The sequence below is a fragment of the Arachis ipaensis genome, chromosome B8 (genome assembly GCF_059453495.1).
Source record: "Arachis ipaensis isolate K30076 ecotype BB chromosome B8, ASM5945349v1, whole genome shotgun sequence".
In the NCBI taxonomy this organism is placed as follows: Eukaryota; Viridiplantae; Streptophyta; class Magnoliopsida; order Fabales; family Fabaceae; genus Arachis; species Arachis ipaensis.
This window is the reverse complement of record NC_142443.1, coordinates 99,777,125-99,789,964: the sequence shown is the minus strand read 5'-3', so window position 1 is coordinate 99,789,964 and position 12,840 is coordinate 99,777,125. Positions and strand designations below refer to the sequence as shown.

Here is a 12,840-nt window from a genome sequence, read left to right as displayed (position 1 = left end):
GGCAAACACTCCATATGGGCAAGTAAAGGAGGTTTTCTCTTGGTCTCTTAGATCAACCACTATTTGGTTATATCCTGAATAACCATCGAGAAAACAGTAATATGCATGTCCTGCAAGTCTTTCCAGCATCTGATCCATGAAAGGAAGGGAGAAATGATCTTTTCGTGTAGCTTCATTGAGTTTTCTGTAGTCTATGCACATCCGCCATCCTGTGACGGTCCTTGTAGGGATTAGTTCGTTCTTCTCATTGGGGACTACAGTGATTCCTCCCTTTTTTGGAACAACTTGTACAAGGTTGACCCATGGGCTGTCTGAGATCGGATAGATCACTCCTCCTTGCCACAATTTCATGACTTCTTTCTGTACCACTTCCTTCATGACTGGGTTCAGCCTCCTTTGGGGTTGAATGGATGGTTTGGCATCATCTTCCAACAGTATCTTATGCATACATATGGCCGAACTGATTCCCTTCAAGTCAGCAAGGGTCCATCCTATGGCATCTTTTTGCCTTTGAAATACTTGGAGTAGCTCTTCCTCTTATTCTTGGCTGAGGGATGAATTTATGATCACTGGATAACTTTCATTTTCTCCTAGATATGCATACTTGAGAGTGGGTGGCAGTGCCTTTAGTTCAAGTTTGGGTGCTTCTTTCTTTCTATTCTTCTCCTCTATTGTTCACTGAGCTTGAACCTTAGCTGTTGCAGCTTCTTCGCTTGATGCTGATTCTTCCTCTTCTGTTAACCCCTCAAGTTCTTCTTCTTCAAAAGTCTCTTGTACTACATCTTCCAGTGAGTCCAACCTCATACATTCTCCCAATGGTTCCTGTGGGTAGTTCATGGCCTTGAACACATTGATCATCATTGTTTCATTGTGTAGTCTAAGGGTAAGTTCGCCCTTTTGGACATCGATGATAGCTCCGGCAGTAGCTAAGAATGGTCTACCCAAGATGATAGAAGCCTTAGCTCCTTCCTTCATGTCTAACACTACAAAGTCTGCTGGAAAGATAAAGTCTCCTACCTTCACTAGCAAGTCTTCCACTATACCGTGAGGAAACTTGAATGATCGGTCTGCCAGTTGTAAGGCCATTTTTGTTAGTTTGGCCTCCTCAATCTTCATTTTTCTCATCATAGCTACAGACATCAAATTTATGCTGGCTCCTAAATCACATAGAGCCTTTTCCACTGTTATTTCTCCTATAATACAAGGAATCTGGAAGCTCCCAGGATCCTTCAATTTCTGGGGCAGTTTATGCTGAATGATGGCACTGCATTTCTCGGTTAGTATCACAGTATCATTGTTCTTCCAGCTTCTCTTCTTGTTCATCAACTCCTTCAAGAAATTGGCATAGAGCGGCATTTGCTCTATTGCTTCAGCAAAGGGTATGTTAATCTGCATTTTGGCTTTAGTATGGATGTTGAGAGGTGTTGTTAGGTGGGTGTTGATATGACTTCTGTGTGGAGTGTTGGTGAGCTGCATTGTTGTTGGGGTTGTGGCGTCTCTGATCTTGGCCTTGATCCTGTTGGTTTTCCCACCCAAAGTTTGGGTGGTTCCTCCAACCGGGATTATATATTTTGGAGTATGGGTCGTGGTGCTGCCTAGGTAAATTTCCAATGTAGTTAGCTTGTTCCTGATCACCCTCTGCTTCTTCATTCACTCCTTCTTGAGCTGCTACTGAGGTGGTGATTGCTGCCACTTGATTCCTCTCCATCTTTTTGGTAAGGTCAGCCAACTGCTTGGTAATAAGCTTGTTTTGAGCTAGCAGTGCATCCACATTGTTCGGCTCCATCACTTCTCTAGTGTTGCCTCTTTCAGAAGCATAGAAGTAGTCATTCTCTGCTACAGTCTCAATGACATCTATGGCTTCTTCAATGGTCTTCTTCTTGTTCAGAGATCCCCCGGATGAGTGGTCTACTGCCTTCTTTGATTCATACGAAAGGCCTTCATAGAAAATGTGCAACTGCACCCATTCATTGAACATATCTGGCGGGCATCTTCTTGTCAGGTCCTTAAACCTCTCCCATGCTTCATATAGAGTCTCACCATCTTGCTGCCTGAAGGTTTATACCTCAGCTCTCAACCTTTTGATTCGTTGAGGAGGATAGAATCTTGCCAAGAATTTGTTCACCACGTCTTCCCAGGTTGCTAAACTCTCTTTTGGAAAGGATTCCAGCCATTTAGATGCTTTGTCCTTGAGTGAGAAGGGAAACAGAAGTAGTCTATAGGTGTCAGGGTGAACACCATTAGACTTCACAGTATCGCATATCCTCAGGAAGGTGGTTAGATGTTAATTGGGGTCTTCTTGGACACTTCCTCTGAATGAACAATTGTTCTGAACAAGGGTGATGAGCTGTGACTTTAGTTCAAAGTTGTTGGCATGTATGGTTGGCCTTTGGATGCTACTTCCATAGTTTCCTGGATTTGGGTTGATGTAAGAACCCATAACTCTTCTCTCTTGTCCAGCCTGATGCGCTGGACCTTCTCTGCCATGGTTGTGAGCCTCTTCTTCATGATGGTTCTCCATATTCTCATCCATGTCCGGTTCAAAGTACTCCTCCTCTTTCTCAGCACCAACTACTCTCATCCCTCTTGCTTCCCTCCTTAATCTAAGAAAGGTCCTCTCAGGTTCAGAATCAAAGGAAGTTGAAGCCCTGCTTCTTCTACCTGTCATACACCCAATAAGGCACAAGCAAAAAAGATAGATGCAGACAATATTTTCTGTAGAAATGTTGTTAGTGTGAGTGATGCAATATATCAAACAGTTAGTGGGTCAGCGAACCAAATATTAAAACAAAATGCAGGTAACACTACTAATGGGTGAAAGGTAAAGGGAAAGAAATAACTAAAACTGAAAGTAAATTACTCAGATGAAACTAAATCAAACAAAAGGAAAATGCTCAATCTAGTTATCCACCAATTTAATCATTGTTGATACAAAATCAATCCCCGGCAACGGTGCCATAAACTTGATGCACGGAAACTTGTCTCTTAACAAATCTCCCTCGGCAAGTATACCGAATTGTCGTCAAGTAAAAACTCACAATAGAGTGAGGTCAAATCACACAGGGATTGATTGGTCAAGCAACTTTAATTGGAGAAATGTTCTAGTTGAGCTAAGCAGAATTTGGTTTGAGAGTTGCAGGAAATTAAATGGCGGGAAAGTAAATAGCAGAAAATGTAAATGCTGGAAATAAAGAGCTGAAAATAGATGACGGAAAATAAATTGCAGAATCTTAAATGGGAATGGGGAAGATGATCATAAAAGTAATTGGTAGAAATTAAAGAGAATGGGTAAGATCAGAAATGGGGAGTTCATTGGGCTTAGGAGATGTTGCATCCTCCGGATCAAGTTCATTTTCATCTCTTCCTCAATCAATGCATTAATTGATCTCCTTGGCAATCTTAAGTGATTGAATTCCAATTCCTTGGTAATTCAATCTCTCAAATCTTGATCAATAGTCAATTCCTTGGTCCAATTGCTCATGAGAATAGATGAGGTATGGTCACTGATTATACCACATGTATTTCCAAATCAAAGTGTTGGTAGGATTATATGTCACTATATCCATCCAAACCACAATTTGGTCCAACATGAGAAAGCATTTCTAGCATGATCTCTTCATTCCTCTTCCAAGGTTCCGAAGAGATCCAAGTATGAATAGCTTCTTTTCCAAGATAACTACTCAATTGGATGAAGATTGAAAGCTTTTTAGTAAAATCAAGAGAAAAGAAAGAAGAAGAATAATGAAAACTATTATTGATCCATCAAATTACAACAGAGCTCCCTAACCCAATGAAAGGGGTTTAGTTGTTCATAGCTCTGGGAATGAAAAATAAAGATGGAGAATGCATTCTGAAAACTTAAACTAGAAGTTGCTGAGAATGTAAAAAATATAGAAAGTAATTCTAATAATGCCAAAAGCTCCTTTCTAATTCAAAGTTCTCCCTATTTATACTATTCTTCTGATCTTCTAGTTGTTTCTTCACGTCTTGGATATGGGCCTTTGGATCTTGAGTTGAAGCAGTTATCTTCTTCAGTGGGCTCAGCTTTACTTGCAGAGAAAGTGTGCAGTAGGTATGGACTTTAGCTTGGGGCGTTAGTGGTGTTAACGTTAAGTGAAATTGTGGGGTCGAGAACGTTAGTGACAATCACCTTTTTCACTAACGTTCCTAACCCAAAAATGGTCCACGTTAACTTCAACGTTAGTGGCACTAACGTTGCTTCTTGGCCCTTCGCAAACGTTACTAGGGTTTACCTTTTTCAATAATGTTGAGAGTACCCCTTTCTCCCTACGTTAGAGTTCACGTTAGTATAGTTAACGTGGCCTTTAACGTAGGCTTGCCAAATCTTCGAGAGCGTTAGTGACACTTACCTTTGTCACTAACACTTCAAAACGCCCCTACTTCCCACGTTAGAGTTCACATTAACTAGGTTAACGTGACATCTAACGTGGTATTGATAGCCATCTCCAACGTTAGTGACAAAGGTGAGTGTCACTAACGTTGGCTCATCATCCCTCTTCTCCACGTTAGCTTCCACGTTAATGTAATTAACGTGGCTCATAGCGGCTTAATCCAACGTTAGTGACAAAGGTGAGTGTCACTAACGTTGGTGATTCCTTGCTCCCTCCACATTAGAGTCCACGTTAACTAGGTTAACGTGACTCTTAACGTGGCAAATATGAGCTTAGTCCAACGTTAGTGGCAAAGGTGAGTGTCACTAACGTTGGCATTATCTTCCTCATCCACGTTAGAGTTCACATTAACTGAGTTAACGTGACTCTTAACGTGGCCAGCTGCCACTTTGGAACGTTAGTGGCACTTACTTTTACCACTAACGTTGGAGTTCTACTTCTCTTCCACGTTAGCTTCCATGTTAACATAGTTAACGTGGCAACTAACGTGGGCTATGATGGCTCACGAAGGCGTTAATGGCGATCACTTTTCTCATTAACGTTGCAAGCTAGCCTCCATTCCACGTTAGTGGTCACGTTAGCTAGACTAACGTGGCTACTAACGTGGTTCTTCTTTGCTTCCTTTGTCCTGAAATCAAGCAATACAGTGCATCAAAGCTCTAATCCAAGTTATAAGACATGAATCATTCAATTTTGTCATTTAATTCATGCATAATTCTCATGAAATCATGTAAAATTCACAATGTTTGCTTGAATCAAGATGTAAGTGATTATTTACCCAAAACTTGCTTGAATCAAGATGTAAGTGAAACTGGCCAAAATGCCCTGGTATCAGCTACTTATGGGAAACTACAGTCCTGACAAAGACCCATACACCCCGGACTCCACTTCATTTACCAGCACAGGGAGTCATGATGGTCCCGATGGTGGAGACACTGCTACCAACCCACCTTTGTTCCTGACAGATGGCACCGAGGACGGTGCAAAGCCTTAAGTGTGGGGAGGTCGGTCAGTACCTGACTTCCAGAGGTAAATTCTCTTCCCTAAACACTAATAAAATAGGATATTTAGTTAATTTTTCTTTTGTTTAAGATAGGATAAATTGCATAGCAAATATTAGTTGCATGCATGTTCTACTTGATTGAAAAATAATAAGTTTCTTCTAAGACCCTATTTTGAAAAAATTTCACTAATTTAAATAAAAACTTTTGTGTTAAATTTGTTTGAAGTTGTATTTGGAACATAGTTTAAAAAGCTAAGAACACACAACCTGTGAGAGTTGAGCTTATTTATATGGTTACATTATTTAACCATAAATATTTTATTTTTGGTGTGTTTACTTCTCTATGATTGTAATCTTTATTTTGTTTCATCCTATATGTCCAATGTTTAATGTGTTATATGCATGCATATGATTGAGGCCATTGTTTGATTTTAGCTCACCTATCCCAAATAAGCCTACCCTTTCAATTACCTTTGTTAGCCACTTTGAGCCTTTTTAATCCCATTTGTTCTATATTTTACCACATTACTAGCCTTAAGCGAAAAAATAATTAAATATCCCAATTGAATCTTTGGTTAGCTTAAGATAGAAATTGTGTGTTAATTAAGTATGGGAGAATTGTGGGAACAAGGGTTAATAAGGGAATGTGTCATGATAAAACAATGGAAATTTGGGTACCTACTCATGTGAAACTGTAAAAAATTAAAAATCCATGTGCATTGATAAGCTATGTTTATTTTCCTATTAAAAAAAATCCAAAAATATTAAATAAATAACTAAGGGGACCAAATTACCCCAATTCTAAGTTAAGTTAAGCTCCAAGATCAATGCATATGTGATAAAAAAAATTAAAAGAAAGTTGATGCATGAGTATGTAATGCAAAGTGGGAAATTTTTGGGTAGCTAGGCATGATTCTAGAGTTATATAGAGTATATTGTGTTAGGCAAAAGCTTAGACTTGTCAAAGATTCAATTCAATAGCTCACTTAGCCATATATATATATACCTTTACCCTACTCATTTATTTTATCTCCTTAAGCTAAGCATGAGGACATGCTAATGTTTAAGTGCGGGGAGGTTGATAAACCATTATTTTATGATTTATATTGTGTTTAATTGAATGGTTTTATCAAGTCTTTACCCACTTATTCATATGATTAGCATGATATTACAATTCCTTCCCAAAATTGTTCCATGATTGAAAACTTGCTTCCTAGAGATCTTTTAATTATACATTTTAACTCTCCTTTATCCCATTCGATGCCGTGATCCGTGTGTTAAGTGTTTCAGGCTTCATAGGGCAGAAATGGCTTAGAGAATGGAGAGGAAACTTGCAAAAATGGAAGGAACACAAGAAACTAAGGAGATGACTAGCAAACACTGACGCGAGCGCATGGCTCAGGCGAACGCGCGAAATGGAGAAATCGAAGCGACGCGAACGCGTGCCTGACGCGAACGCGTGCCTGACACAAACGCGTGACAAGGAAAATCGTTGAACGACGCGAACGCGTGGACGACGCGTACGCGTGACCTGCACGATCTGAAGAAATTACAGAATACGCTGGGGGCGATTTTGGGCCGCGTTGTGACCCAGTTTTTGGCCCAGAAACACAGATTAAAGCTAGGGAACATGCAGAAACTCAACTCGCATCCACACATATTCAGATTCATCACATTAGGATTACTTTAGTTTTAAATCTAAATCTAGATTAGTGTTACATTGATAGTTTATGCTTTTGCTTTGGATTGTGGATGTTGAAGAGCCATTACCTCTGTGAAGGCACTACTTTAGTTTGTTTCCTTATTCCTTACTCTTTTCACTTGATTATTGACTCTATTCAAATATGTTACATTTTGAGTTTATTAATATATAGAGTTATTTTTATTTTTAATTAATTTTAATTCTCTATTTAATTTTATTTAATTATGTCTTCTTATATTTTTATGATTATTAATTTCATGTCAATGGAGTAGATCCTCTACTTGACATGGGGGTTGATTAAGAGGAGACACTTGAGTTGGAATGCTTGAGTGCCTAGTTAAATTGGACGTTATTGGCTAATTCTGTATCTGCTAACGCTGGACCTTCCCAAGGAAGAGGACTAGGATTTGCGGGTAAGAGTTAGTTCAATCACTATACTTTTCTTTCTTCAGTAAGGGTTAACCAAGTGAGAACAACAACCTCTTTACACTACACTTGAGAAGATTCCAACAAGGATGGGACTTCCACTTAATTATTCCCCCAGTCAAGGCCTTTTATTTGGAATATCAATAATTATTCTTAGTTTATTTTTATTGCTTTAATTCAAAATTATTTTAATTACTCATTATCAAAACTCAAACTTTCTGGGAATTTTCTGATTAATTAATTAGCACTCATTCCTGCAACTCATTGGGAGACGACCTGGGACTCATACTCCAGTATTTTTATTTCTAAAATTTGTGACAACCCTTTTTAAATTGGTGAGGCAGATCTTAGCTGGTTAAGAGCTATACGTGCAACGCTATTCTCTTATTCGAAATCTCTTAATTGGTTAACTTCTGCCAGTCCATCACTGTATGTTGGTGGATCACTGTTGTCAATGGCTACCATCCGTCCTCTCGGATGAAAAATACCAGGCACGGTTTTTGTACGGCTAATCAACTATCAGATCTCTCGTCTCAGATGAAAAATACCAGGAACAGCTACCGCACGGCTAATCATCTGTCGGTTCTCACTTGTGTCAGAATAGGATCTCTCTATCCTTTTGCACACTGTCACTGCGCCCAACATTCGTGAGTTTGAAGCTCGTCACAATCATCCCGCTCCACATCCTACTCGGAATACCACAGACAAGGTTTAGACTTTTCGGATCTCAGGAATACTGCCAATTGGTTCTAGCCTCCACCACGAAGGTTCTAATCTCACGGATGCAAATGCTCTGTTGTCAGGAGAGGCAAGTCAAATCCGTGGATCAGAGACCCAAGAGATACGTACTCAAGCTGTCGCCCAATGACTACGTTGAGCTCAGATAGAACAGGAGTGGTTGTCAAGCACGCATTCATCAAGTTAAGAATGATGATGAGTGTCACGGATCATCATATTCTTTATATTGAAGTACGAGTGAGTATCTTAGAACAGAATCAAGCGTGATCGAAAAGAAAACAATAGTAATTGCATTAATCCATTGAGACACAGCAGAGCTCCTCATCCCCACCTATGGGGTTTAGAGACTCATGCTGTAGAAGATACAATATGAGATGTAAAAGGTCATAAGTTGCTAAATGAATTTCTAAAAGTAGTTTTTATACTAAACTAGTAACTTAGGTTTACAGAAAATGAGTAACTAGGTGTAGATAGTGCAGAATTCCACTTCCAGGGCCCACTTGGTGAGTGTTTGGGCTGAGTTTTCAAGCTTCCATGTGCATATGCCTCAAATTGGAGTTAAATGCCACCCTGGGTGCCAAAATGGGCGTTTAACACCAAGAAGTGTGCCAGTTCTGGCGTTTTACGCCAGAAATAGGTCTCTGGCTGGCGTTTAATGCCATTTTGGGCCATCAAATCTCGGGCAAAGCATGGACTATTGTATATTGCTGGAAAGCCTAAGATGTCTACTTTCCAAAACAATTGAGAACGTGCCAATTGGGCTTCTGTAGCTCTAGAAAATCCACTTCAAGTGCAGGAGGGTCAGAATCCAACAGCATCTGCAGTCCTTTCTCAGCCTCTGAATCAGATTTTTGCTCAAGTCCCTTAATTTCAGCCAGAAAATATCTGAAATTATAGAAACATACACAAACTCATAGTAAAGTTCAGAAATATGATTTTTGCATAAAAACTAATAAAAATATAATAAAAAGTAACTAAAATATACTAAAAACTACCTAAAAATAATGCAAAAAAGCGTATAAATTATCTGCTCATCACAACACCAAACTTAAATTTTTGCTTGTCCCCAACAACCAAAAACAAAATAAGATAAAAAGAAGAGAATATACAATAAATTTCAAAATATTAATGAAGCTTAGTTCCAATTAGATGAGCGGGACTAGTAGTTTTTTTGCTTCTGAACAGTTTTGGCATCTCACTTTATCCTTTGAAGTTCAGAATGATTGGCATCCATAGGAACTCATAATTCAGATAGTGTTATTGATTCTCCTAGTTTAGTATGTTGATTCTTTAACATAGCTACTTTATGAGTCTTGGCCATGACCCTAAGCATCTTGTTTTCCAGTATTACCACCGGATACATAAATGCCACAGACACATAACTGGGTGAACCTTTTCAGATTGTGACTTAGCTTTGCTAGAGTCCCCAGTTAGAGGTACCCAGAGTTCTTAAGCACACTCTTTTTGCTTTGGATCACGACTTTAATCACTCAGTCTCAAGCTTTTCACTTGGACCTTCATGACACAGGCACATGGTTATGGACAACTTGATTTAGCCGCTTAGGCCAGGATTTTATTCCTTTGGGCCCTCCTATCCATTAATGCTCAAAGCCTTGGATTCTTTTTACCATTGCCTTTTAGTTTAAAGAGCTATTGGCTTTTTCTGCTTGCTTTTTCTTTTTCTTTCTTTTTCGCCCTTTTTTTTTTTGCAAGCTTTGTATTTTTCACTGCATTTTCTTGCTTTAAGAATCAATTTTATGATTTTTCAGATTATCAATAACATTTCTCTTTTTTCATTATTCTTTCAAGAGCCAACAATTTTAACATTCATAAACTTCACTATAAAAAATATGCAATGTTCAAGCATTCATTCAGAAAACAAAAAGTATTGCCACCACATCAAAATAATTAAACTATTTTCAAGATAGAATTCGAAATTCATGTACTTCTTTTTCTTTTTTTTTTCAGAAAATATTTTTCATTTAAGAAAGGTAAAAGATTCATGGAACATTCATAGCTTTAAGACATAGACACTAAACACTAATGATCATGTAATGAAGACACAAACATAGTCAAAACATAGCATAAAAACCAAAAATAGAAAAGAAAATAAACAAGGAGATTAAAAAACGGGTCCACCTTAGTGATGGTGGCTTCTTCTTCCTTTTGAAAGCAAAAAGGTGCCATTAATGGTTATGGAAAGCAAAAAGCTGAGCTTTTCCACACCAAACTTAAAAGCTTTGCTCGTCCTCGAGCAAAATAAGATAGAAGGGAGTAGAAGAAGAATGATGCAATTAATTATGAAAACTTATTACTGTATACAAGAAAAATTAAAAAGAGTTGAAAAAGAATTTGAAAAGATATGTAAGTTTTGAAAACGTTTTGGAAGAAATTGAAAAGAATTGAAAAAGAATTGAAAAGAATTGGAAAGATTATTAATTTTTGAAAATAGAAATTGAAAGATGAACGTTTAAAATATGTTTGATGCAAAAAACTTATGAATTAAAACAGGAAAAATTGAAAAAAATCGAATTGGAAACAAAATTACCTCCCTTGTGTTATCCTGGCGTTAAACGTCCAGAATGCTATCCATTCTGGCATTTAACGCCCACTTGACTGCCTCGTTGAAACGCCCAGCCAAATACTTTGACTGGCGTTAAATGCCAGGATTCCTTCTTTATTGGGCATTTTTTTGAATGCCCATAATGCTGCCTGCATGGCGTTAAACGCCCATTCTGCTATCCTTACTGGCGTTTAAACACCAGTAAGCCTGTCCTCCAGGGTGTGCTATTTTTTTATGCTATTTTTTTATTCTACTTTAATTCTGCAGCTGTTTTTATGACTCCACATGATCATCAACCTAAAGAAAACATAAAATAACAATGAAAAATGAAATGAGAAAGTAATTAACATAGATAAATAGGATTGTGTTGCCTCCTAATAAGCGCTTTTTTAATGTCAATAGCTTGACAGTGAGCTCTTATAGAGCTTCACAGACACTCAGAGCATGATGGTGGCATCCCAACACCAAACTTAGAGTTTGAATGTGGGGCCTCTATTTGACTCTGTATTGAGAGAAGCTTTTCATGCTTCCTCTCCATAGTTATAGAGGAAGATCCTTGAGCCTTAAATACAAGGTAGTCCTCATTCAGTTGAAGGACTAACTCTCCTCTGTCCATATCAATCACAGCTCTTGCTGGGGCTAGGAAGGGTCTTCCAAGGATAATGGATTCATCCTCATCCTTCCCAGTGTCTAGGATTATGAAATTAGTAGGGATGTACATGCCATCAACCTTCACTAAGACATCCTCTACAAGTCCATAAGCCTGTTTCATTGATTTGTCTGTCATCTCTAGTGAGATTCTTGCAGCTTGTACCTCAAAGATCCCTAGTTTCTCCAGTACAGAGAGTGGCATAAGGTTTATTCCTGACCCCAGGTCACACAGAGCCTTCTCAAAGGTCATGGTGCCTATGGTGCAGGGTATTAAGAACTTTTCGGGACCCGGTTTCTTCTGAGGTAATTTCAGTTGAACCAAAGCATTCAGTTTCATGATTGCTCCTAGATACCGAGCTACTTGCTTTTCAACAATATCTTCATCCTCATCAGAGGAAGAATCTTCATCAGAGCTCATGAACTGTAGCATTAAGTTCCATGGAATCTCTATGGTCTCTATATGAGCCTCAGATTCCTTTGGTTCCTCAATAGGGAACTCCTTATTGGTCAGTGGACGTCCAGCAAGGTCTTCTTTACTGGAAATCACTGCCTTTTTACTCTCTCCAGGTTTGGCCACTTTGGATATATTTATGGCCTTGTACTCTCTTTTGGGATTCTCTTCTGTATTGCTTGGGAGAGTACTAGGAGGAGTTTCAGTAACTCTTTTACTCAGCTGACCTACTTGTGCCTCCAAATTTTTGATGGAGGACCTTATTTCAGTAATGAAACTCAGAGTGGTCTTAGATAGATCAAAGACTATGGTTGCTAAGTCAGAGATGCTCTGCTTAGAATTCTCTGTCTGTTGCTGAGAAGATGATGGAAAAGGCTTGCTATTGCCAAACCTATTTCTCCCACCATTATTATTATTGAAGCCTTAATTAGGCTTTTGCTGATCCTTCCATGAGAAATTAGGATGATTCCTCCATGAAAGATTGTAAGTGTTTCCATAGGATTCTCCCATGTAATTCACTTATTCCGTTCCAGGATTTTCAGGGCCATAAGCTTCTCCTTCAGAGGAAGCTTCTTTAGTACTGCCGGATGCAGCTTGCATTCCAGTCAGATTCTGAGAAATCATATTGACTTGCTGAGTCAATATTTTATTCTGAGCCAATATGGCATTCAGAGTATCAATCTCAATAACTCCTTTCTTCTGAGTCATCCCATTATCCACAGGATTTCTTTCAGAAGTATACATGAATTGGTTATTTACAACCATTTCAATGAGTTCTTGGGCTTCTGCAGGTATTTTCTTCAGATGAAGAGATCCACCAGCAGAGTGGTCCAATGACATCTTGGACAATTCAGACAGACCATCATAGAATATACATAAGATTCTCCATTCTAA

General features: G+C 38.6%; 1 non-coding gene across 1 annotated transcript; it reads left to right on the top strand.

The window, feature by feature from the left end:
• The first annotated feature begins 1,973 nt into the window (after positions 1 to 1,973).
• On the top strand, positions 1,974 to 2,080 carry LOC148548993 (small nucleolar RNA R71). Its single transcript, XR_015898902.1, has one exon. It is a non-coding gene; the product is annotated as a small nucleolar RNA R71 (small nucleolar RNA).
• The last annotated feature ends 10,760 nt before the right edge of the window (positions 2,081 to 12,840 follow it).